Source organism: Dendrobium catenatum, unplaced genomic scaffold, assembly GCF_001605985.2.
Source record: "Dendrobium catenatum unplaced genomic scaffold, ASM160598v2 fragScaff_scaffold_716, whole genome shotgun sequence".
Classification (NCBI taxonomy): domain Eukaryota; kingdom Viridiplantae; phylum Streptophyta; class Magnoliopsida; order Asparagales; family Orchidaceae; genus Dendrobium; species Dendrobium catenatum.
The window spans coordinates 860,083-870,627 of record NW_021319178.1 but is presented as its reverse complement, the minus strand read 5'-3'; the positions used below and the strand labels follow the sequence as shown (position 1 = coordinate 870,627).

General features: G+C 37.2%; 1 long non-coding RNA gene across 1 annotated transcript; it reads left to right on the top strand.

The window, feature by feature from the left end:
* Positions 1-6,840: 6,840 nt before the first annotated feature.
* On the top strand, positions 6,841-10,259 carry LOC114579934. Its single transcript, XR_003701176.1, has 4 exons — positions 6,841-7,431; positions 9,756-9,853; positions 9,984-10,013; positions 10,095-10,259. It is a non-coding gene; the product is annotated as an uncharacterized LOC114579934 (long non-coding RNA).
* The last annotated feature ends 286 nt before the right edge of the window (positions 10,260-10,545 follow it).

Sequence of the window (10,545 nt, the reverse complement as noted above, 5' to 3'; positions counted from 1 at the left end):
GTCTAGCATGATCATCTTCAGAAGAAGAATACACCAAAATATCGTCGATGAAGACGATCACAAACGGATCCAGATACTCCTTGAACACTCTGTTCATCAAATCCATGAAAATAGTTGGTGCATTGGTTACCCCAAAAGGCATAACCAAAAACTCGTAGTGCCCGTACCGAGTACTGAAAGCTGTCTTCAACACATCAGTTTCCTTCACCTTCACTTGATAATATCCAGATCTCAAATCAATCTTCGAAAATACAGAAGAGCCAGAAAGCTGATCAAACAAGTCATCAATCCGTGGTAACGGATACTTATTCTTGATCGTAACCTTATTCAAATCTCTATAATCAACACACATATGGAGTGTTCCGTCCTTCTTCTTCACAAACAAAATAGGAGCTCCCCAAGGGGAAACACTAGGATGAACAAATCCTCTATCCACCAACTCCTGAAGTTGAACTTTCAACTCAGAAAGTTCTTTAGGTGCCATCCTGTACGGAGCTTTCGATATCGGAGCTGTACCCGGAAAAATATCAATAGAGAACTCAACATCTCTATCTGGAGGTAAACCAACCAACTCCTCAGGAAATACATCAGCAAACTCTCGTACAACCGATATATCAGAAATAGAATCCACTTCTATGTCCATATCTCGTACAGAAGCCAAAAATACTGGACAACCCTTCTTCCACATTCTTCTAACTTCCAATATAGAAATCAGACAGGATAGAACACCTTGTAATCCTTGGAATACGCATCTTTCTCCATCCATAAGCAAACTCACTCGTTTCTTCAAACAGTCAATCTGAGCCTCATATAGACTCAACCAATCTATGCCCAAAATCACGTTGTAAGAAGAAATCGACAATAAAATCAAACTCGATTTTTACTTTTTGCCAGAAAAATCAATCTCACAAAAACAAAACTTCCGGGCTATCAAATTGCTTCCAGCCGACAAAATAACAGAGAGAGAAACCAGTAGCAAAATAGAATCCAGATGCAAAGCATCAAAACAACGCTCAGACAAAAATGAATAACTGGCTCCAGAATCAAACAAAACACGATAGGGTTGATCAGAAATATAAATCGTACCTGTCACCACATCCGGAGCATCTCGAGCCTCCGGGTGACTCAAATTGTACACACGAGGCTGAACTGGAGCTGGAGCTACTGAGCCACTAGACTCCCGCTGACTACCAGTAGGTGGTCTCCGTGCCACATAACTCGATCCACCACCTCTACCACCAGAGGATCCTTCAGTCACAGTACGTGGAGGAACAGTCCTCGGTCTTCCTGCTGAGCTAACAGGTCTAATATCAAAACAAAACTCAAATCGTCTATCAAATCCAGCCTGTGGACACTCTGCAATCCGATATCCTGGCTGACCATATTTAAAGCACTGACCAGTCGTCTGGAAGCACTGGACAAAATGTCGTTATCCACAAGTTTGACACACAGGTGTCCCACTGACTGATCCCGAACTAGTCGTACCGGTAGCGGTAGTACCAGAAACTGTAGTGGATCCCGACTGTCCACTCCTCCTGGAATCTCCAAAAACAAATCTCCTCTTGCCAGAGGAACCACTGCTAAAAGTATCACTCCCAAATCTCTTCTTACTCGCAGTCCACCGCTGCTGAGTAGCCATCAAATCATTCTCTATCAGACGAGCTCTCTCTACAAGCTCAGAGAAATCAGAAATATGGAACGGCACCAGGGGCTGCCTCAAACTATCTCGTAGTCCCCTCAGAAATCTGTAGCACCTCTCAGCAGAAGTACTTACCAACTGTGGAGAATAACGGGCTAAAGCAGTAAACTCTGCCTCATACTGCATCACGGTCCTGCTCCCCTGAACAAGCCTCAGAAAAGTCTCATGCATCTGCTGTCGTGTAGAAGGAGGCACAAACCACGATCGAAATTCTTCAGAAAATTCTTCCCAAGTTATTAAAAAATTTAGCTTCCCCTGAAATTTCGCCTCTTGCTGGCTTTTCCACCAGTGTTCTACTTCTCCATCCAACAGAAAAACTGCCAATTGTACCTTCCTGTCCGACGGACACTGCATACCGTCAAAAGTTTTTTCTAACCTCCTCAACCATTCTTCAGCTACTCTGGGCTCAACAGTGCCCTCAAACCTCGGAGGTTTCAATCTCAGAAATAACTGCATATGTTTATCAATATCTTCAGATCGAACAGTAGAGGCTCTACTCTGAGTCTCGCTCATCATCTGAGCAATCAATATAGCAAACTGAGAAAGTGTATCAGAACGAACCACTGGGGCTATACTACCCACTGGAGCTGCCTGACTGGCACTCTGCCCATCTGTCATATCCGAGTCTGATAGATCCATGATCACACAGAAAACTAAGCACAAAATAACAGAATAAAAATCAAAACAAACCAGACCTACCCCAGACAGACTCACAGATCACTTCCTATAGCTCTGTCTTACAATCCAAATTCCAAACCTATTGCTCTGATACCACTAAAGCTTGTCACGACCCAACCCGACCGGGATGGATCCCACTCGCATCGGGTCGCGACTGAGCCAACAAATCCAGGATCTAGCTTTGAAATTTTCTTTAAAACTTTCTTCCAAATGTAATATAGACAGAAAGACAAACACAGAGCTACTATAAACATCCAATTACAGCGTAGTTCATCTATCTTTTCTTTCACCAAAATAATCATATACAGATACAGTGCATGGCTTACCGACAGAAAGAACAGAACATAACAGATAAGTCATGACTGTACAAAAATCAAACCCTCTTCAACTTCATCTTCATCACAGACGATGAGAACCTGAAGAGTTTGGTCCTTACACATATGCCCTAGCATATATTTCTCATCACATTTAAAACACAACTCCTTTGCCCTCTTCTCATGTATCTCCTTTTCCATGAGCCTTTTGAAATTTCTCCCATTTCCCCCTCCTTCAGCTCTCTCCTTAAGCACTTCCCTCAGACTCCCAAGAGTAGGTCCCTTGCGAGTTAAGAAGGTAGTGGTCATTTTGTATAACCCTCTTGAGTCGCTCCCCCTAGCCCCCCTGTCTAAATGCTTCTGGTCCTCCACCAACTGTGCTAGCTCCATGGCCTCTCCAGGTCTCTTGGCCTCAACACCATAATGGCTGTCTGAATCTCTGCTTTAAGCTCCTTCATAAAGTTTTCCTCTAGCACTGTCTCTAAGATCCAATCAAGTCTGTTGGCCAGATACTCAAACCTATTACGATAATATGCCACGGCCTCCTTTTGTGTCAGGGCAAAAAATTGCTCATAGAAGTGTCCTCTCCCATCAATTTAAAAATATTATAGTAAATAATCATTGGACTCCCTCTAGCTTTAAATGTGTTATCTCATGTTTCGTCATTGGTATCATGCCAATGTCTTACCCTCCAAATACAATACTGCTGCTGTCAGCTTCTTTCCTTCTATTAACCCATTGACAATAAAGTAATGCTCTATCTTATAAATCCAGCCATGAACATCCTCATCCTCAAAGATGAACATCTTCAGTTTTCTCACCTAATTTGGATCACCCCCATTTCCTTTAAATCCTCCATAAACTCCTATTCCTTGAAGAGGAGGTGTCCCCAGTTGTCACGATCTTCCCTCGGGTGATCATTCCCAAACCCTTCATTGTATTCCCCTATTCTTCTTCCAAAATCAACACCTCAATGGTAGAATTCTTCATTCTCCCAAGAAAATTAGCACCCCTCCTTTCGCAGCCCATACTCATCTCTTCCCTAAAAAGTGGTTCTAGAGGAGGCATTCCATCATCTCCCTTAAGGATCTCCACGTCTGGATTTTTCCTCTCCCTAAACAGGTTTCCTTCTCTCCCATGGCCACCGGTGATCTCCTTTGCTTCCGATGTCACCAGATTTTGTTTGTCTTCAAGCATCTTCTTCAACATGTCTTTCAAGGCAGCGAACCTTCTATCCATCTTTTCATGGATGGATGCAAACTACTTCTGAAAATCGAAAGTTTTTTCCTCAAAATCTGACTTTAGTTGTCCAACTTCTTCCTCCAAGACATTAACCTTCCTTACGGACATTGATAACCCTTGGATCTACGGGCTGTGGTACCAATTTGATAGGAAATAGTCACCTCCAAACATAAAATCTGTTGTTTTCTGAAGACAAAACATCAATAGGATAGCAACAACTTGAGACAAATTGTAGAAATCTAAGAGAAAAATGGTGGATTCAACTGGTAAACGAAATAAAATAGCAAATGATACAAGTTTCTTCAATTCGAGAGAAAGAAACGACTCTCCAAATCCCTAGCCAAGCGACTAGAGCCCAAGCACAAGGAAGATCTCAAATTTATAATTCAAATTCAAGATGGAACCCTAATTCTAGCATTAACAAATAATTAAAGCTAAAAGAGAAGTACATAATCCCTAAATAGCCCCTAATTCAAACATTTCCCTCCAAAGCAATCTTTAATCAAGGTGTGGGCCTCATGGGAGCAATCGACCCCTTCTTTCTCCCTTCCTTCTGCTAGCGGCATTAGTAGCAAATCGGTTCAATAGGAGTAGTCGGCGCCTCTTGGGCCGGCCTAACAGTATTCTTTTGGAATCCGAGAAAATCTAAGATGAAGATAACTAAACCTTAATTAAGGAAAGAGAATGCTATTTATAGAAATGCTTCTTTACATCCGTCAGCTTCACTAAAGATTCTTTCACCTCCTTCAATGTTAGATTAATAGTTATGGTGCCATACTTCTTTCCTTAGCAGCATTAATAAGCTGAAGAGAAGCTTAACTCCCCATGGTTGTACTTAATACTACACTGCCATACAGCCTTATTAATCGACTGGTTGCTATAAAGAACAGGTTAATTGTATTCTTCCTTGTGCTCATTCAGAATTGCACGTGGATTGTGGCATTTGATACTAAAATAATTGTTCATCTATTAATGCAAAATATTTTAATTTTTAGGAGGCTCCCTGTGGAGATTTAACAACTCACCTGTTCTGTCATCCCTGTGCCATTTGCTAGGAGTAAAGGGAAATCTGAGAGAGGTTGACTGGCTCAACTCCTCCTCTCATATGGATTGATATGAACGCTCCCACAATCCAAGCAATGCGTCCTACAAAAAAATGAAGCGTGATTGTGATTTACAGATTACCATTCTTGTTTGTATTGTAGCTTTGCAGGAGGGAACATCTGCTTCAATATTCTGCATTAGTGATGCTGGGATTGAAAGCTTAAAAGCATTTCTTATTATTTCATGGCAATCAATTTGACAAAAAGGAGCATTTAGTACAGAAACATTTTTTATTTGTTTTGCAAAACACAATATTCTTTCTACTGAGTGTCAGCTTATGTATTTTATAACGAGTGATAGGATGGAAATCAGGTGATATTTGAAAATGATTTTTGTGAATATCTTGTTAAGATTTGTGGAGCCTTTTGTCTATTGGGAAATAACTTCTTATTGAATCAGATTTATAGGTTTTCCATACAAAATCAAAATTATATTTGTGCTTAATGACTTTTTATGAGGTTAAATGAATATATGTATACATATTTATGTTTATATAGTTTTATATTTACATATATTGATGTAATCTATTTTGATTGTGCTAAATCAAATTAGCTAAATCAAATTAATTTTAAAAAAATAGGAATTCTCAAAACATCAAATCGATTAAAGTTCGAATATGTTTCCAACAATGATAGAGAAGAGTGTTCAAAAGTAAGATTTTAAGTCCAATTTCCTTAGTTTTCATAGTTTTTATGTTTGCAGGTTCAATTTAGTTTTTGATTCAATTATCTCTTTATTATAAAATATAAAAAATTACTGTAAAATAAAGAAAATTATTTAATTAGGGTTTAAATTACATAACATATGAAATATAATAGAATATTAATGATAGAATTCCACATAATTTAGATGTAAAAACTCGAAGTTTTAAGCGTCAATTGATTTAATTTTTATGAATTTTTAGCTAAAATTCTTAATTTTTTATTCTTGAATTTGAATTATTATTAACTGATTTATTCATGAATTTTGAATTAATTTTATGCGTGCGAGCTCTTCATGCGTGAAATCGTCATTCATGTAAAATTTTTTGTTCCATGAAATCATCTTACAAAATGGACTATACGATCACGTTCATATCATCAATATCATTCAAGTGGATCTGTTCTCCTACAAATTAGACGTCATTTTCTTATTGCTTCTTAAAGCAGCTTTTTAGTACAAAAATTTAAATTATTATATTAAAAAGCTGTGTTAAAAAGCAAGAAGAAAGTCGTCTCAAACAAAACCTTAGTCTATAACCAATTGCTTGTACAAGCCGTTGGTTACACATTGTCATGCATTACTCCATGATGCTTCTTGTTGTCTCACTTTTTAGAATTTGAGTTTTGCGACTTGAATAGTATGCTCTTCATCATAAATAGTTGTGCATACAATGATTGAAATGTTTAAATCACAAAAAATTATGAGAAATTTATGCGTGCGAGCTCTTCATGCGTGAAATCGTCATTCATGTAAAATTTTTTATTTCATGAAATCGCCTTACAAAATGGACTATACGATCACGTTCATATCATCAATATCATTCAAGTGGATCTGTTCTCCTACAAATTAGACGTCATTTGATGCATGTTAAAATTTTAAATAAATAGTTGTCTATGCTTAAATTTATATAAATAAGATGCGCTTATAATTAAATAAATATTTGTAAGCACGTATATTTATATGAGCATATAGTTAAACATTTATTTATAGAAAAATATTATTTATAGCAATTATTTGTTCGCCCTGTCTCTCTCTCTGCTAATTAAATAAGTTGTTGAATTAAATATGATATTTGGAAAAACTTTCCATTAATATGAGCTTCTATTCTCTTTCTACCTCTATCTTTCTTTTATTTTAAGAAATATGAGCTCTCCATTTAAACTCACATGGGACGTTTTACAGACGGCTTGATGTCCCATGCAGTGCAATTTTTAGCAGAAACCGAAGAGGAGGAGGAAGCTAAGGCATTAGAGTTCTATTTTCCGCTTGAGCTCTTTCTCCATCCGGCTCCCGAGACGATCGAAGGCAGGAAACTATAGCCATCCTCCAGCCTAATCAAGATCTTCATCTTCTACAGCCGCTTGAAAGGTGAAATTTCGTCTCTCTCTAAATTTCCACCCTGCTCAAGAGCCCTTAGGTTTTCTGTAAGTAAAAGTTTCATACTTTAAATTCCAACTTATTAAGTTAATCAATAATAACTTAGAGGCGTCTAGGGTTTACCTTTCATCTTCTCTTTTCGTCGTTGCTGTTCGGCTTCGTTGCTTTGCAGGAGGTGTATAGATTGCACGCGTCGCTTCTTCGGCTCCTTCATGGCTGTTCGAATTCGCTCCTTCGACGACTTTCCCTTCCTGTCGGATCGGAAGTTAGTACATTTTGATCGGAAGAAACAACGGGACCTCGCTGGATGTGAAGGTAACTTTCTCCCTTCCGCGCGCTTCTTCGGTTAAATCTCGTTAAATCCGCCGAACGGAGGGATTTAGTAAATCTGGGATTTAAGCAGTAAATCCGTAAATCCGGGATTTAACGCGCGCACAAAAACCGTTTGGCTAGATTTAGCGTAAATCCGACTTAAATCCCAGATAAATCCGATTCAAACAGCCCCGAGACCAGTCCAAATTAGAAGCTTTAGGACCTCTGATAACACTGGTCAAATAAAATAAATTTAAATTTCAATGTGGATTCAGAGGTCATATATTGCGCTTCTTATGCTTTTTCATCAGAAAAAGTTTGCTAATCTGTATTTAATCCAGCTTTGATTCTTAATCATAACATGTCCTAAACCCAAAAGCATATTAATAGAGACTACAGGATTTAGTAAATCATATTAAAATTGAATCCAATCCTATACCAAACACCCCCTAAGAATTGATAAAATTACCCTATTTCATGTCCCATAATCATCCTTGTTTAATTTAGGTTTTTTTAGAACTAAACCTCATTTTTTTTAGTTAACTGCTTAAACAGCACAAAAACAAATAAAAAATAAAAAAATCTTGTCACGAGCGACTTACCCTACTCACTTTATCACCCGTGAAACCTCTTGTTTCCCTTGCCCTTATCACGAATTTGCTCTCTGTTCGGCTCCATCAAATCCGACGATCTACTCGTGCTAGATAATATTGGATAGGATTAAAAAAAAATGTAAAGCTGTATAGGATATTATCATTCTAATATGGATGGTTTGAATCTTGTGGTTAAACTATTCCCATTCTTCTCCCTTTTTAGGCACTATCATTTAGTATATATGAGGGGGTAGACTATGCTTTCTCCATTCTCAATTGGACAATTACATAGAATTCTAAGTCATTCCCTTTCTTTGGCTCAATTCTACATAGTTTTCACATACAACACAATTCATGAAGGCAATCAAAAAGCTCGCAAGGGTTGTGACTCACAACGTCTATCTCCGTAAACTAGGTGAACAACAAGTTGAGCTTGTATGTCGCAAACATGCGGCTCTGTGAACTCAATGTATGATAGTCCGATGGTGGCGATAGTCCAAATATAGAAAGCAAATGAGGGCATGAAACTAAGATTTTTCTCAGTGTAACATGCATCCATGGTTGCACAGTCGGGTAAGGAGTGGGATCATTGGCGGGGCATGGGTTAGGATTTAATAAAAATAATAATGAACTTTGGGCAAGGCCGGACTAGCTTGCGCATGGCCCTCAAATGCCTTTGCTATAGCTCCACCATGCCATTAAACGCCTCTTAGTAGCACACATTTATTCAAAACACATAAAAATTTTCTTAAATTACAATTTAATTTGCTTTGTGTAACAAAAAAAATCAATGACAAGGCCAATTAAAATAAAAGAAGAAGCATATTTCAAGCAAAAATGATAACCTTCAATCTTCATGTTATTATTATGAATTCGGCTTCAGTTGTTGAGCTCATGGGAGGATATGAAGTTGGCTATATCATTGCCGGTGGTTCTTAAAATTTGGCTAGAATGAGAATCCGATAGTAGGATAATTTGTCTCAAATTCATTATCTTTTGATTGGTAGTCAGAGCTATCAACTAGCAGGACAAGATTTTTTAGGACATTTTTTACTCCTTTTTAAAGCTGATTTTTTTTGTACAAAATTATAATTTTTTTAAAAAAGTCTGTTTTAAAAAGTCTTGAAAAAGATGTTAATAGATCAATATTGAACATAGCACTGATAGTAGCAGTGAAATATCAATTAAAAACCTAAAGGAAAAAGGAGCAAAATGAGCTGTAAAATTTTTAGTTTTTTATTAACATTAATATAGTTCAAAATCACATATAATGAATTCAAAAAGTTTTGAAGTAGATTCTGATATATTTTTATATTATTTTTTTTCCTGAGCAAAAACTCCAGTCAATGGTGAATAGGGAGGTGAAACTGCCCACCGAAAAAAATATAAATACGAACTTAAAGCAATGTGCATCGAGGAGGACGTCCTTCAGGGCTAATTCCATTCAAGAATGCCACGTTTATGGTGGAACGGTCTAATTCTTCGCGTGATATCTAGCAATTTTTTCGGCCAAACAGCCAAATCTTGCGAGATTTCCGCGAAAAAGTGTTCAAAAGGAACATTTTCGTATCAACACCAAAACCTAAACCACCTGATTTCATTGCATGTGTTGTTTGCCGTTCTTTTTTTCCACAATTACGCTGCGTTTCTATTCACCTGTTTCATCTTCGTCCTCATTCTATTTCTCTTTCTAAAAAATCCTTTCTTGGATCATTTCGAGCTACAAATTCCTAGAAAGGCCCGCGGAATCTGTGCTCTTGCCGTGTTAGGTGACAGAAGACTGTGTTCGTCGCTGCTCGGACCAACGTGATCATTGATTATCGTCTATACAGGTAAAACTTGGTTCCAATTTGTTCTTCTTCTTAAAATTTATTTTTGGGGCCTATATTGATGAAGGTTTGCGGAACCTGTTTCTAATTCTTTTTCATTTATGTTATGCGGTGTCTTGGAATCTGTTGGTAGTTGGCACGACAGGTCAAATGTTTTACACACGTGAGTTGTGCCTTCATTTTCCCTTGTTTTTTTGACTGCAAGATGTTTGATGTTTTGCATCTTTGGGCTTTGGTTGCTCAGTTGGGAACTTTTTTAGGTTGAACACTTCAAGTAGGATTTAACGTAAATCTTCATTCATATAACATTTTTTGTTCGATGAAATCGTCTTACAAAATGGACTGTAAGATCACGTTCATATCATCAAGATCGTTCAAGTGGGTATGTTCTCGTACAAATAGACGTCATTTAGTGCATGTTAAAATTTTAAATAAATAGTTGGCTATGCTTAAATTTATATAAATAAGATGTGCTTATAATTAAATAAATATTTGTAAGCACGTATATTTATATGAGCATATAGCTATACATTTATTTATAGAAATATATTATTTATAACAATTATTTGTTCGCCCTATCTCTATCTGCTAATTAAATAAGTTGTTTGAATTAAATATGATATTTGGAAAAACTTTCCATTAATATGAGCTTTTATTCTCTCTCTACCTCTATCTTTCTTTTATTTTAAGAAATA